Source organism: Dendrobates tinctorius, unplaced genomic scaffold (assembly GCF_039654945.1).
Source record: "Dendrobates tinctorius isolate UK_male_01 unplaced genomic scaffold, ASM3965494v1 ptg000003l, whole genome shotgun sequence".
NCBI lineage: Eukaryota > Metazoa > Chordata > Amphibia > Anura > Dendrobatidae > Dendrobates > Dendrobates tinctorius.
The window spans coordinates 41540177-41557328 of record NW_027361671.1 but is presented as its reverse complement, the minus strand read 5'-3'; positions in this window follow the sequence as shown (position 1 = coordinate 41557328).

Here is a 17152-nt window from a genome sequence, read left to right as displayed (position 1 = left end):
TAATGAGTGGTACCACATGACCGCTAAAGTAAGAAAGGGAGACCGTGGAAGAAGCTTGGGGGCAGCAGAGACCGCGCCAGGAGGGGTAAGTATATCCAATATTTACCTGTCCCCGGTCTATCGCTGCTTGCTGCTATCTGCTGCATCCTCTGTCAGTGACGCTTAGGCAGCAGAGGGCGTGATGATATGGTTAGTGCACGCTACGGCCTCTGCTGCCTAAAACATCACTGACAGAGGACACAGCAGACAGCAGCAAGCAGTGATGGACCCAGGACAGGTGAATATCTCAGGTGCTGGGTCCTGAGCCAGCAGTGACACCTGTACCTGTCTTTGGTCATTTTGGCTTTAATTTTGTTGGCAATATTTTGCCCACTCTGTTTTCCTGCCAGTAATTTTTGGCTTTACTTTTCCTTAAATTCTGCTCATATTTATGTTGGAGTAGTTGGTATAATTCATACCTTAGTTTCTGTAATTTTTGGAGGATTGCGTTTGTGGGCCTATGTTTGTGCATCTCTTCTAGTGCGGCTATGTTCTGATTAATTTCCTCTATTTGGCGTAGTCTCGCTTTTTTATTTTGGGACGCTATTTAGAGCAGTTTACCCCAGATGTAGGCACACAATACTGTAGATATGGACGTGTCAGGTATGTTATTAATTGTAAAGAATTTGTCACGATCCGTTTTTGGATCCGTGGCAGATCTGGATTCTCACACTAAAACTTTTTTCCTTTCAGACCATCGGGGGTTAATGCCAGCTTTCTCCCCCGGTGGCCGCTGGTGTAATTACATTGCTGATGTGTTTGTTGATGGAGGTGGTGAGCACTCCCATCTCCTTCAAAAGGTCACCTGATGCATCAGCTGACCTTCGGTGAGACCAAGCTGGGAGAAGGAGCTTGCTGGGAGCAGTTGTTCGTCAGCTGAATCCGGTGTATCTGGTGTTTCATTACTACTGTGCAGTGCTTTGCAGCAGAGAGCTAAGTGTTGTTTTCCTTTACCTCATCTTTCATGCTTTCCCTTTCTGTTGTATTAGTGCAGTGGTGGGACCAGTGTGCTCACTTGCCAATTCCCTACTTAGGGATAGGTGCAGGGCAAGCGAGGGCTTGGGTATCCTGCTTGGCTATGATCAGCTTCACCGGGTAGCCCCACTTATACGTCATCCCGTTGCCCCATAGGATTTCGGTGGCTGTGGAGCCTTCCCGCCTTCTGTTCAGGGTGATGGCCGAGAGCTCGGTGAACACAAGAATGCTCTTGAATCTCTCCGGGTGTGTAGGTCCACCCGCTGCTGCTTTTCACTTTTGGGTTTGGGGATCCTGTGTGCTCTGTCTATTATGAGATTAAGCTGTTCTGCCTCGGGGACCAGTGCGGTAAAGAAATCCGTTAGGAACTCCTTCAATGCATCCGCAGCAACTCTTTCTGGTATCTCCCTGAAGCACAGATTATTGCATCTGGAGCAGTCCTCCAGGTCCGCCAGCTTCAGTTTTAGTGCGGCAATCTCATCTGCCGCTTTATGAGTATCCACTAAGTGGTTGTGGGCTGTAGTGAATTCCTCCAGCTTCTCCTCAATATGGGCTTTTCTGTCTCCTATGTGCCCAATGTCTTTTTGTAGTACAGTGAAGGCTAAGGTAATGTCACTGTGTATAGCCTGCTTTTTAGATCTCCTAGCAGGGACTTTAGTGTGGCCTCTGTGATGAGGATGGAGCTGTGCCCTGTTTCAGGTGCAGGTGCATATACTTGCGGTTTTGTGCCTTGCTTCTCCGGACTCCTGGGTGAAGATCTGCCAGGTTAATCCCGTGCCTGCTCCGCTGTGCTAAGGCTCTTCTCCGGTGGGGTCTGACCCGGTGTTAGGAGACTAGACCCCCAGAGTCCTACACAACGCCGCTGGCTGCATGGGGAGTGCTGCTGGAGCCATCTCAGATTTTTCAAGGTGCCGGCACAAAGACTGGTATCCTGCCCGGCACTGCTCCCCTGCCCCTGCTCCTGGTGATGTGCCCCATCGGTGTCCAGACCCTTCCTGAGACACTGCAGTGAGTGTTGGTGCAGGTTTCTCCCACTGTTCTGTGATGCTTTGAGCTGTGGAAGTCTGCAGGAGCATGAAGCTAGCCCTTCTTGTGACCACTCAGCTCCTCATCCAGTCATGCCCCCAGTCTCAGACTTCCTGAAGAGGGTCTGCCTGATCCTAGTCCCCTTGCTCCTGGGACCACAAAACAGGTAGCCTAGCCCAATGGCCAACTGTTGTGAGTTCATTTTCCCCTTCACCGTCAATGTCTGATGAACTCCCTCTTCTGGTGAAGGAAGGTAGTGAGGCTGATTACCAAACACCTGATCTGGTAGAAGATGACTGGGTAACAGGAAATTCTGACTGGATATAAGGCAGCCGACGCCCTACTGAGTTGCTGGTGATTTCTCTGCTGGATTCTTGGAGACCAGTCTGATTCCTGCTTCCCAAAATAAGTTTTGCTCTGCTAGTGAACTTATTAGTTTTGTTTTGTTTACCTTGTTTTTTGGAGTTCAGCCATCCCCGGTCAGTGGGTGTGCTGAGTTCCATTTTTGTCTGTGATCAGTTTGACTCTTTGCTCTGTCTTCAGAATTTACCTGAGTGCTGATATAGTCTTTTTGAAGTCCTAGCGACTTCAGGGCCTGTTTTTCCTATCAGACGGTTGGGACATTTTTTGGTAGGGTTTTTTACGGATTGCAGACAGCAGCTTTTCTATCATGTCCTTTTTAGTTAACTTGGGCCCCATCGTTTGCTCAACCTATCTTTCTATCTGTGTTAGTGTTTTCATCTTGCTTCACCGTCATTGTATGTTGGGGGCTGCCTACTGCTTTGGGGTCTGCTCTGGGGCAGTTTAGATTTCTCCTTTCTTTCTTTAGGCCTATTTAGTTCTCCGGCTGTGATCGAGGGGTCTAGGGCATCGTAGGAACCCCCCACGGCTACTGTTAGTTGTTGTGGATAGGATCAGGGGTCTGCAATCTGATAGCTACCAACCTCTCTGGTTTTCTGGACTTAGCTTGTATTTTTGTTTTTTCCTCCTTCGGTGACTCATTCATAACAGAATCACCAGCCATACCGCAGATCCTAGGGTACTCAATAGCAGGAAAGAACTGTAAAAAAAAAGAAAAAAGAGTTTGTCAGAATTTTTTTTTTTGTGTGTATATTTTTTCCTCTATGTCTCTGAGGCTGTAGGGGGAATTTTTTTTTCCTTTCTCAATGGAGATGAAGCAATTGTCTGATTGTGTGGAACAGCTCACTGCTGAAGTGCGGGGAATTTCCGCCTATCTTGCTCATTCACATGCTGCTGAACCAAAGATCCCTACTCCTGATGTGTTTTTTGGGGATCGGTCTAAATTTTTGAATTTTAAGAATAATTGTAAATTATTTTTTGCCTTGAAGCCTAACTCATTGGGGAGCTCTGCGGAGCAGGTTAAAATTGTCATCTCTTTGCTGCGCGGCGATCCCCAGGATTGGGCGTTTTCTTTGAAACCTGATGATCCTATTCTTACTAATGTGAATGCATTTTTTCAAGCCTTGGGGTTGTTGTATGATGAACCTAATGCTATTGATCAGGCTGAAAAGGCCCTGTTGGCATTGAGCCAGGGTCGGGATTCTGCAGAGTTGTACTGTCAAAAATTCCGAAAGTGGGCGGTCCTTACTACCTGGAATGATGGTGCCTTGGCAGCTCTCTTTCGGAAGGGTTTGTCAGAAACCGTAAAAGATACTATGGTGGGATTTCCTGTTCCCTCTGGTCTTGACGATTCTATGTCATTAGCCATTCAGGTTGATCGGCGTTTGCGTGAACGCAAAACCGCACGAGAGGTGTTGCCACCTGTTGAACAAATGTCTGAACCTATGCAATGTGATAGAGTTTTGTCTAGGGCGCAACGTCAGGAGTTCAGAAGGCGTAATAAGCTATGTTTTTTCTGTGGTGATGCCTCGCATATTATTTCTGTCTGCCCTAAACGAGAGAAACGTTTTGCACACACATTTGCTGTGGGTGGTGTTCATCCTAAGTTTCTTCTGGCAATTACTCTGATCTGCTCCCTGTCCACATTTTCCGCTAAGGCTTTTGTGGATTCGGGAGCAGCTCTGAACCTGATGGACTTGGATTTTGCTAAACGTTGTGGATTTCCTATGACACCTCTGCGGACGCCTATCCCTTTGAGGGGTATTGATGCTACTCCTTTGGCGAAGAATAAACCTCAGTTTTGGACCCAGGTGGTAATGCGGGTCGCCCCAGACCATCAACAGAATTGCAGATTTTTGGTTTTGCATAATTTGCATGATACCATTGTTCAGGGGTTTCCCTGGTTGCAAATCCATAATCCAGTTTTGGATTGGAAATCTGTGTCTGTGGTGAGTTGGGGTTGTCGGTGTGCCCTTAGTGATGCTCCTGTTTTCTCCACCTCTCCCCAGTCGCATGATGTTCCTGACTATATGGCTGATTATTATGATGTATTTAGTGAGAATGAGTCTGCGTCTTTGCCTCCTCATAGGAGTTATGACTGTGCAATTGAGCTGAGCCCTGGGTGTAAATTTCGTAAGGGTCGACTTTTCAATTTATCTGTACCCGAACACGAGGCTATGCGATCCTATATTAAGGAGTCGTTGGAGAAGGGTCATATTAGACCATCCTCTTCAACCTTAGGTGCTAGGTTTTTTTCGTGCCTGAGAAAGATGGGTCATTAAGGCCTTGTATTGACTATCGTTCCCTCAACAAAATTACTGTTAAATATCAGTATCCATTACCCCTGATTTCTGATCTATTCTCCAGAGTTAAAGGTGCTTGCTGGTTTACAAAGCTTGACCTCAGGGGGGCGTATAATCTTATTCGCATTAAGCATTGGAATGAATAGAAGACGGCGTTTAATACTCCGGAGGGACATTTTGAGTACCTGGTGATGCCTTTTGGGCTCACTAATGCCCCTTCTGTCTTCCAGTGCTTCATGAACGATATTTTCCGAGACTTGGTGGATAAATTTTTGATCATCTATCTGGATGATATTTTGATCTTTTCCAAGGATTGGGACTCTCATGTGGAATATGTTCGGACTGTGTTCCGGATTTTGAGGGAGAATTCCCTGTATGTCAAGGGATCGAAATGCCTTTTTGGTGTACAGAGGATTTCATTTTTGGGATTTATTTTGTCTCCGTCAACTATTGAAATGGACCCGGCCAAGGTACAGGCCATTTATGATTTGGTTCAGCCCACTTCTTTGAAGGCCCTCCAGCAATGTTTGGGTTTTGCTAATTTTTATCGTAAATTTATAGCTAAATTTTCTGGTATTGCCAAGCCATTGACTGATTTGACTAAGAAGGGTGCTGATGTGCTGAATTGGTTTCCGGAGGCTGTTTCTTCCTTCCTTTCAGGAGCTGAAGCGAAGGTTCACTTCTGCTCCGGTTTTGCGGCAACCTGATGTCTCACTCCCGTTTCAGGTAGAGGTGGACGCTTCTGAGATTGGTGCAGGAGCTGTTTTGCCCCAAAAAGATCCTGTAACATCTAAAATGAATCCCTGTGCTTTCTTTTCCCAAAAGTTCTCCCCATCCGAACGTAACTATGATGTGGGGAATCGGGAACTGTTAGCCATGAAATGGGCATTTGAGGAGTGGAGACATTGGTTGGAGGGAGCTAAACATCAAGTCGTGGTCCTTACTGACCACAAGAATTTGATTTACCCGGAGTCGGCCAAACGCTTGAATCCTAGACAGGCTAGGTGGGCCTTGTTTTTCACACGTTTCGATTTTGTGGTTTCTTTTCTTCCGGGCACTAAGAATGTCAAGGCAGACGCCCTCTCTAGGAGTTTCTTTGCTGATTCTCCTGTGGTGACCAAGCCTGCTACCATCTTAAGTGAGGGGGTAGTTCTTTCTGCCATCTCGCCCGATTTGAGACGTGCTCTGGAAGAGTTTCAGGAGGACAAACCTGAGCGTTGTCCCATTGGAAAATTGTATGTTCCTGACCAGTGGAGGAAGAGAGTGATGTCTGAAATTCATTGCTCTGCATTGGCTGGCCATCCCGGTATTTTTGGTACTAGAGATCTGGTGAGTCGGTCTTTTTGGTAGCCCGCCTTGTCTCGTGATGTCAGGAATTTTGTGCAGTCCTGTGGGACTTGCTCTCGGTCTAAACCTTGTTCTCGCTCTAGTGGGTTGTTGATGCCTTTGCCGGTGCCCAGGAGGCCATGGACCCATATTTCAATGGATTTTATCTCTGATATGCCTGTCTCTCAGAGAATGACTGTTATTTGGGTGATTTGTGATAGATTCTCTAAGATGGTCCATCTTGTACCACTCCCTATGTTGCCATCTTCCTCAGAGTTGGTGCCCTTGTTTTTGCAACAGGTGGTTCGCTTGCACGGGATTCCTGAGAACATTGTATCTGACAGAGGAGTTCAGTTTGTGTCTAGATTTTGGAGGACTTTCTGTTCCAAGCTGGGAATTCAGTTGTCCTTCTCCTCTGCGTTTCACCCTCAGACCAATGGGCAGACGGAGAGAACAAACCAGACTTTGGAGTCGTATTTGAGATGTTTTATTTCTGCTGATCAGGATGATTGGGTTTCATTTTTGCCCTTGGCTGAATTTGCTTTAAATAATAAAGCTAGTTCTGCCACTTTGATGTCACTTTTTTTTGTAACTTTGGGTTTCATCCTCGATTCTCTTCAGGGCAGGTGGAGCCTTCTGCCTGCCCAGGTGTTGACACTGTGGTGGAGAGAATGCACCAGATCTGGGACCAAGTGGTGGATAAGTTGTCTGTCTCCCAGGAAAAGGCCCAGCGGTTTTCCAACCGGCATAGGACCATTGGTCCCCTGTTTAAGGTGGGTGATATGGTTTGGTTGTCATCAAAGAATATCGCTATGAAGGTGGCTTCTCCTAAGTTTAAACCTAGATTTATTGGACCTTACAAGATTTGGAGATTCTTAATCCAGTCTCTTTTCGATTGGCTCTTCCTGTTACATTTAAGATCCATAACGTGTTTCATAAGTCTCTGTTAAAGAGGTTTGTTGAGCCAGTAGTTCCTGTGGTGGCACCTCCTGACCCGGTATTGGTTGAAGGTAATGTGGAATATGAGGTTGAGAAGATACTGGACTCTCGCCTGGCTAGACGGAGACTCCAGTATTTGGTTAAATGGAAGGGTTGTGGCCAGGAGGATAATTCTTGGGTCCCTTCATCCTATATTCATGCCGAAAGATTGGTTTGTGCCTTTCATCGGGCCCATCCTGATCGCCCTGGTGGCGTGGATGAGGGTTCGGTGACACCTCCTCAAGGGGGAGGTACTGTTGTGAGTTCATTTTCCCCTTCACCGTCGATGTCTGATGAACTCCCTCTTCTGGTGAAGGAAGGTAGTGAGGCTGATTACCAAACACCTGATCTGGTAGAAGATGATTGGGTAACAGGAAATTCTGACTGGATATAAGGCAGCCGACGCCCTTCTGAGTCGCTGGTGATTTCTCTGCTGGATTCTTGGAGACCAGTCTGATTCCTGCTTCCCAAGGATAAGTTTTGCTCTGCTAGTGAACTTATTAGTTTTGTTTTGTTTACCTTGTTTTTTGGAGTTCAGCCATCCCCGGTCGGGGGTGTGCTGAGTTCCATTTTTGTCTGTGATCAGTTTGTCTCTTTGCTCTGTCTTCAGAATTTACCTGAGTGCTGATATAGTCCTTTTGAAGTCCTAGCGACTTCAGGGCCTGTTTTTCCTATCAGACGGTTGGGACATTTTTTGGTAGGGTTTTTTACGGATTGCAGACAGCAGCTTTTCTATCCTGTCCTTTTTAGTTAGCTTGGGCCCCATCGTTTGCTCAACCTATCTTTCTATCTGTGTTAGTGTTTTCATCTTGCTTCACCGTCATTATATGTTGGGGGCTGCCTACTGCTTTGGGGTCTGCTCTGGGGCAGTTTAGATTTCCCCTTTCTTTCTTTAGGCCTATTTAGTTCTCCGGCTGTGATTGAGTGGTCTAGGGCATCGTAGGAACCCCCCACGGCTACTGTTAGTTGTTGTGGATAGGATCAGGGGTCTGCAATCCGATAGCTACCAACCTCTCCGGTTTTCTGGACTTAGCTTGTATTTTTGTTTTTTCCTCCTTCGGTGACTCATTCATAACAGCCAACTCCACATACAGTCTTGACCCGGCTCGATCCTCAGGTCCTCCTGATCGAGCTCTCCCCCTCGCTCCTTTTAGTGGACCACAGGCTTTTGATGGTGGTGCACTGTGTATAACATGGGGCCAGTCCAGGGGTAGAAATGGGGCAGAGTCCAGGGGCAAAACAGGCCAGTTCTGAAGCAGCCACCCACACAGTACACCATAACAAACCCCCATGGGGTTTCAGTTCCATAATCCAGCAAGGGGTGTGCCAAAGGGTGCAAACAAACTGGGAGGAGGGGGAAAACAACACTCAGTCCTTCATCTTGATGCCTCGGTCCCGTGACACCATGCAGGGCTCACTGTGCTCTCAAGGTTGTTGAACAGTCCCTTTTGCTTCATAAGTGCAACCGGCACAACTCACACATTTTTCTTAAAGGGGCCACATCACTCAATGCATGGCCACTGGTTACTGTAATGGGCTGCATGTGGACCCTGCATTATGATATAGGTGTGGGATGAGGATATACTGGAGGAGAAGTCTCCACTGTTCCTTTGGCATTGCATTCCCTCCATGGTGGTCCCTCAGCTCTCAGAAAACCCGCCTCTGATGCAACATTTTGCAGCTGCCTCACTGTGTCCAATTGCCACTCTCTCCTGCTTAGTGGCAGGAACTGCGGCCGTGGCTATCGGTGGCTCATCATGTGGGAAGTTGGCAACTATCAGATTGCAGACCCCTGAACCTATCAACACAACTAGCAGTAGCCGTGGGGGGTTCCTACGATGCCCTAGACTCCTCGATCACAGCCGGAGAATTACATAGGCCTAAAGAAAGAAAGGGGAAATCTAAACTGCCCCAGAGCAGACCCCAAAGCAATAGGCAGCCCCCAACATATAATGACGGTGAAGCAAGATGAAAATACTAACACAGACAGAAAGATAGACTGAGCAAAGACGGGGCCCAAAACTACCTAGATAGGAAAGGACAGGAAGGCTGCTGTCTGCAATCTGCCAAAACCCTATCAAAGACATAAGCCAACAAGCTGATATGAAAAAGGCCCTGAAGCAGCTAGGCTTCAAAAACTAAATCAGCAGTCAGGTATTTTCAGAAGACAGAGCTAAATGAATTCAGCACACCCCAGCAGGGAATGGCAGAAATCCAGAAAAACAAAGCAAAACAAAGTCAAAGCACCAAAGCAAAAGGCCGAGCAGCAAACTTAGCTTTAGAGGAGCAGGAATTCAGACTGGTCTCCAAGGATCCCACAGAGAAATCACCCGTAGGGCAGAAGGGCGTCGGCAGCCTTATATCCAGTCAGTAACTCCACTCAGCCAGTCATCATCATCAGCCTCAGGTGTTTGATAATCAGGCTCACTACCTTTCTTTACCAGAAGAGGGAGTTCCTCGGGCCTCAGTAATGAAGGGGAAAATGAACTCACAACAGATCATCCTCCCAGTTCAAGCCCTTATGCACAGACACCGCATATGGCCCTTGGGGTCCCTGCTCTTTAACAAAAGTAACATGTTCCTGTACCTGAAGGGGACATTCGGAGACAATAGATCCCACATTCACATAAATCTTTTCTCCGGTCTAGGCCTCCTGGATGAAGCCATATCCTCTGGCCAGGTCTAGGTGCCAGAGCATACTGCTGGTCTTCTGGTCAGCTACAGTTCCCCCACCGGGGCACTGTAATTCTCTGCCAAAGCGGCACTCTAGCCTCTTCTTTTCCCGAATGACATTCTGGATCTACTGAACCTCGCCTGCAACGGGCATCCGTGGCTCTTCCACATTCATAACGCTGGTGCTGGACAGGACAGGTGCAGGCCAGGAGGAAACAGGTGCTACCAACACCAGGGATGACAGTGAAGTTGGGAGACGGGGCACGACGGAGAGGATGGCGGTGAGGTGAAGAAGCAGTGGTCGGGACGGTAAGGCTGGTTTCAGATTTGCGCTTTTTACATGCAGCACACGGCGCCACTAAGCCCCACCCCCTGCCCACTCCCTGCCCGCCCCATTAGGTCATCGCTTCCTATTATCGCACACGGCTGCATGCGATTTGCGCACCCTATCTTTAGCATAGGGTGCGCAGACAATGCGCTGGGCGTGCGCTAGTAGGATTTTGGCGTGTGCTGCGCACTTTTGAAGGTGCACCGGTGTGCGCCGAACGCAGCATGTTGCATTTTGGTGTGCTCGGCGCACCTTCAAAAGTGCACACGCCAAAATCCTACTAGCGCACGGCCAGCGCACGGTCTGCACACCCTATGCTAAAGATAGGGTGTGTGCAGATCACATGCAGCCGTGTGCGATAGTAGGAAGCGATGACTGGATGGGGCGGGCAGGGGGCGGGGCTTAGCGGCGCTTTGCGCTGCATGTAAAAAGCGCAAATCTGAAACTAGCCTTAGTCTTTTGGATGGAAACTTCCTACTCACCGCCGCTGCATCCAGTGACAGTCCTCCTGCATGGCCGCGGAAACCAGTGACTGCAGCCGCAACGATCCCCCTCAGTGCAGCTTCTAATGTCCTCTGAGCGCCTTCCGGTTCCAGCACCTCCAGTTCCGTGGGTTCCTCGCTCTCCACAGGCCGATTGTCCAGCCGCCAAAAAGGATGCCATTCTTCCAGTTCCTCCGACCACCAGGCCTTGAAACGCAGGCCCGGGCCACGGATCACCTCCAGTCTTGGCAGCAAATGCCGCTGCGGAAAGATGTGCTGTGCCTTTCCATCTTATCCAGTAATGGCATCTCATTTGTGGGTGGAGTCACTTCCTGCAATTCCACCTGTTTCTTCAGATTCTGCTGCAGGGGCGGGAGCTCTCTCTACTCCCGCACCCACTTCTGGCGGGCATCCATCACAGCAGTGTGCAGCCTTCTTTCTTCTGGCGCCAAATCTCTTGCATGATGCCCACAAAAGGAGGCACCCTCCTTCATTTTTGCACCACTGGATATCTCCTTACCATTGTTGGGCACCATCTTAAAGTCACTGTCAGCTGCCATCTTTAACTCTCTCACAGTGGTCAACACTTCAAAATCACTGTCTGCCCCCATCTTCAATTTATTCACAGCAGTCACCAATTCACAAGACTCGGAAGTGTTCTCCATCAGCATTTCAAAATCACTGTCAGTTCCTCATCCGGTTTCAATTGGGAAAAGGTGCCAGGAACGCCATCTCAGCTTCTCCTGCCCCGGTCATAGACCCTGGATCCTTCTCTGGCAGTCTTAGGGTTTCAGGGCTGCTGGGTTCGATCCTGCCGATTACGCCAAATGTAACAAGGTGGCACAGGGTGATAGTCGCGGGCGAGTCAACTAAGGCAATGTCAGTCCACACCCCAGCCCCTTGCACATGAAATGACAGTTCTAGTCCCAGCCCCGAGTCAGAATGGGTTACCTCAGTCATGAGGCTGTTCTCCATGCTGGATGAAACACACATCACATGTTGTAGAACCCAACAGAGGCAACTTGTATTTAATAAAGGTGATGAATTAAAGAAGGTACATTTCCTGAGCTGTCCCTATTTCCAGCAATGGCTGCAGCAGAAGAGACAGTAGCTACTGACAGATTCCAGGAGTTGCAAGTTTCTTGGGTAACTCCCAGGCAGATTCCTGGAGACATCCGGGGACATCCAGGCAGTACCCGGGTGACTATGTGTCCTTCACCCGCCACCTGGGGGCCCGCAGCTGGTATGCTTTAAATGTGAGACGTATCCCTGCAGAGCTGGCAGCCATCTACGAACACCAGGGGATGCCCATAACAACAGAAGCTCCAATGGTCACTACAGCAGCCCCAATAGCTACCACCGCAGCTTCCATGTCAGTAGCTGCAATAACCCGAGCTGAAAACAACCAACAGACTGCAGTTCTGCCATCACAAGCAGCCACTAACCCAGCTCCACCAGGAGGGGTTCAACAGGAGGACTACCTCCAATTTGTCATGCCTACTGGTAGTGGATACCCAGATCATTTACCCTGGAAGCAGAAGGGTTACAACGCTTCTATCACCCCAGGAGGCTATAATACTCCACCTCAGTAAATTGGGAATAGCACCGTTAAAAAGTTTGTAAACAGTTTACCCAGGAGGGTTTTGGAACAGTTTTTGCCCAGTTTTTATATGTTGATTTCCTTAAAGTAAACAAAAGTCTGCTGAGATCATAAACAATGATTGATCTGGAGACTTTGTTGTAAATAGTTCTGCACCTATTCGGGTGCTTCCTCTTGGTTTTACCTAAACCTCTTGAAAATAAGGGCTCATCATTGCACAACTACAGCAAACCTGAACAAAAACCTGATGGGTGTGGCCAAAGACAGGGTCTAAAGGAAAACACCAGTTATGTCCTGCAGCCCACCCAGGACCACTGTTGGCGGTTTTGAGCAGGTCCTCCATTCAACACAAGGACACTTTAAGGATACTTCGGCTGGACCAGTATCTACCACTTACCAATGACAATTGCCATTTAACCCTAGAACGCATGACCATAAAAATCTACACTTTCACATACCTGGGGCCTTTTAGGCCCGTGTGCAAATAACATGGAATAACGCAAACAAAAATAATTTTCAAAGTTTATTTGAAAATTGCAAAGTAAGAGTGCATTCCCACTAGCACTGGTGTCTGCCAGGAGGAGATCCGTAATGGATTTGACCTCCTGGTGACCCCAGCTAAGGCTGACGGAATCCCGGCATTCCAGCAGCCCTAACTGGAGTTACCAAGAGATCAGATCCATTACGGCTCACCTCCTGGCAGACCCCAGCGCCAGTGGGAAAACAGCCTAAGATGTGAATAATTCAAAACATTGCTATGTGCAAAAAAAAACAAAAGAGTAACTGAACGGGCTTAACCCCTTCCCGACCTGTGACACAGCATATGCGTCATGAAAGTCGGTGCCAATCCGACCTATGACGCATACCCTGTGTCATGAATTCAAAGCCCCCCTGCGGGTCGGGTGACCGGGGTCAATGAAAGGTCACCTGACCCGCAGATACAGGGGTGCTTTGTAATTCACCACAGGGGGCGTCGCTTCACCCCCACGTGGCTACGATCGCTCTGATTGGCTGTTAAAAGTGAAACAGCCAATCAGAGCGATAGTAATATTTCATCAATGAAAATTGATGAAATATTACAATCCAGCCATGGCCGATGCTGCAGTAGCATTGGACATGGCTGGAGACACCGATTCGATCCCCCCACCGGCGATCGCCCCTCCCGCCACTGAATGACAGCGGCGATCTGCCGCCGCTGTCATCATCTGCCCCCCCTCCCATTCCCTCCGCTCCCCGCCAGCTTCCGATAACCCCCTCACCCCCTCTCACCCCCCGGCACCTTCTAAGTCCCCCCGTCGCTCCCGGTGTCCGGCGGGTCCGGTTCATGGGCGCCGCCATCTTGGAAAATGGCGGGCGCATGCGCAGTGCGCCCGCCCGAATCTGCCGGCTGCAGATTCCATTATTTCATTTTGATCACTCTCACAGTGATCAAAATGAAATAAAAAGTAAATGAACCCCCCCCCGATTATCACCCCCATAGGTAGGCATAACTAATAAAATAAAGAAAATATTTTTATTTTTCCATTAGGGTTAGGGTTGGAAAGAGGGATAGGGTTAGGATTGGAAAGAGGGTTAGGGTTGGAAAGAGGGTTAGGGTTGGAAAGAGGGTTAGGGTTGGAAAGAGGGTTAGGGTTGGAATTAGGGTTAGGGTTGGAATTAGGGTTAGGGTTGGAATTAGGGTTGGAATTAGGGTTAGGGTTAGAATTAGGGTTAGGCTTGTGGTTAGTGTTATGGTTAGTGTTGGGGTTAGGGTTATGGATAGGGTTGGGATTAGGGTTAGGGATGTGTTGGGGTTAGGGTTGTGGTTAGGGGTGTGTTGGGGTTAGGGTTGGAGTTAGAATTGAGGGGTTTCCACTGTTTAGGCACATCAGAGGGTCTCCAAACGCGATATGGTGCAACCATTGATTCCAGCCAATTTTGCATTCAAAAAGTCAAACGGTGCTTTCCAAGCCCCGACATGTGCCCAAACAGTGGTTTACCCCCACATATGGGGTATCAGCGTACTCAGGAAAAATTGCACAACAACTTTTCGGGACTAATTTCTCCTGTTACCCTTGGGAAAATAAAAAAATTGGGGGCTAAAAAATTATTTTTGTGGAAAAAAATGTTTTTTTCATTTTCATGTCTCTGCATTATAAACTTCTGTGAAGCACTTGGGGGTTGAAAGTGCTCACCATACATCTACATAAGTTCCTTGGAAGGTCTAGTTTCCAAAATGGGGTCACTGGTGGGGGGTTTCCACTGTTTAGGCACATCAGGGGCTCTGCAAACGTAATGACGACCGCAGACTATTCCATCAAAGTCTGCATTTCAAAACGTCACTACTTCCATTCCGAGCCCTGACGTGTGCCCAAACAATGGTCCCTCCCCACATATTGGGTACCAGCATACTCAGGACAAACTGGACAACAACTTTTGGGGTCCAATTTCTCCTGTTACCATTGTGAAAATAAAAAATTGCGGGCTAAAAAATCATTTTTTGAGGAAAAAAAAAGATTTTTTATTTTCATGGCTCTGTGTTACAATCTTCTGTGAAGCACTTCGGGGTTCAAGGTGCTCACCACACATCTAGATAAGTTCCTTGGGTGGTCTAGTTTCCAAAATGGGGTCACTTGTGGGGGGTTTCCACTGTTTAGGCACATCAGAGGCTCTGCAAACGTAACATGATGCCCGCAGACCATTCGATCAAGTTGGTATTTCAAAACGTCACTACTTCCCTTCCGAGCCCCGACGTGTGCCCAAACAGTAGTCCCTCTCCATATATGGGGTATCAGCGTACTCAGGACAAACTGGACAACAACTTTTGGGGTCCAATTTCTCCTGTTACCCTTGTGAAAATAAAAAATTGCGAGTTAAAAATTCATTTTTTGAGGAAAAAAAAGATTTTTTATTTTCATGGCTCTGCGTTACAATCTTCTGTGAAGCACATCGGGGTTCAAGGTGCTCACCACACATCTATGCAAGTTCCTTATGGGGTCTAGTTTCCAAAATGGGGTCACTTATGGGGGGTTTCCACAGTTTAGGTACATCAAGGGCTCTGCAAATGTAACATGATGCCCGCAGACCATTCCATCAAAGTCTGCATACCAAAATGTCACTACTTCCCTTCCGAGCCCTAACGTGTGCCCATACAGTGGTCAACCCCCACATATGGGGTATCAGCGTACTCAGGACAAACTGGACAACAACTTTTGGGGTCCAATTTATCCTGTTACCCTTGTGAAAAAAAAAATTGTGTGCTAAAATTCATTTTTTTGAGGGAAAAAAATGATTTTTTATTTTCACGGCTCTGCGTTATAAACTTCTGTGAAGCACTTGGGGGTTCAAAGTGCTCACCACACATCTAGATAAGTTCCTGTCCTTCTTAGCTGGACAAATATAACATCGCTTTATTTTTTTATCTCTTGGCTCTGGATGTTCCTGAAAACGTATACCACATTGGATCATAGCTTCTGTTGTTTGCCTTTGTAAGCATTTTGTTCTGCTTCTCTCCATCATGTTAGGCATTAAAAGTTCATAGCAAAGTTCTGTCAAGTATAGACGTCTCTTGTCCTTTCTGTTGGCATGGAATTCTGGATGAGTCTCACTATAAACAATATAGGTATTGAGTGCTGACACATCTAGCATATTTTAAAAAAGAACTACAGGCCAACGTTTTGTCTGCCTCTTGCACGTATACTCTCCAATCATTTCGTCCATCTTGTCCACTCCTCCTTTGGTTTTATTATAATGCAAGATGATTTCGGGTTTCTGTTTCCTGTTATTTGTGTCTATACTTCCATCACGGTGCATTGTACTCAGTAATATCACAGATTTTTCTTTCTTAGCTTTATAAGAGACCATTGTCGCTTGATTGCAGAAACCAAATACACTATCATAAAGTTGTTGATGTTGATTGTGCTTCATGATTGGAGGAATTTCTCTGCGGTTTTGCTTCATTGTACCAACAAGTGTAAGTTGTTTCTGAAGCAAAAAATTGCCCAGTTCAAGATTGGTGAAGTAGTTGTCCATTGTTAATTTTTTCCAGAAAAGAAAATTGGTTTTGCAAGTGTTTTTACTACGTCAGAACATAGGTCTTTCTGGACTGGAGCGTCAACATCTTTGCCACAGTAAATCAGACCATTCGTTCCATAATAGCTTGTAGAATCAGACATCCGGAAAATTTTAATACCATATTTAGCAGGTTTGCTGGGCATATACTGAATGAAATTGCAACGTCCCCTAAATGCAAGAAGTTGCTCATCCACTGTCACATTGTCACTAGAATGGTAATGCTTAGTACAGTTCTTGATAAAAAGATTCCAGATGTAGCTAATGGGGGCTAATTTATCTGTTTCCAACCTGACAGGACGAGTTCTCTTGTCATCAAAACGAAGGCTTCTCCGAATATCTTCAAATCTAGTGACTGACATTGTAGCTTTGTAATGTGGATCTGAAAAAGGGTTCATAAAGAGTTCTCTGATAGGAACATCTTTTGATTTTGTACTCCCTGCCAGAAGAGTAAGGCCAATATAAGCATACAGTTCCTCTTTTGTTATATTTTTCCATGTTTTTTTTCTTCCTGAAGCGATACGTTTTCCTTCTAAGTTAGTACACAAAACTACCTCACCTACAATATCATCTGAAAAAATTTGCAGAACATATCTCTTTTGGACAAGAATTGTGGAATTCCTACAGTTCCTTGAGCAACTCTTACAATATTATGTGATGGGGTTCGTCCAAGAACCTCAGCAGTACTGTTCCAAAAAACATTAGTTTTGGATGTTCTATTTGTATGTTCTGCTGGATCCATTACTTCTTCATCATCTGAAGAATCACTGGACGATGAAGTAGAGACATTAGCTGGTGGCATGTACTCTTCATCAGACAAAGAAAGTTCACTGTCTTCATCACTATCAAAAATGATTGCTTCGATTTCTTTGTCAGTCAAACCCCTGGATGTAGACTGTGCCATTGTAACCTTAGAAGTCAGTAAACTAAAATGAAAAAAAAAAAGATTACAATCAGGGTTGTACACTCTTTGTTAGTGTGTGTGCTAAGGGTAAAGTGCAGACCCCTCCTC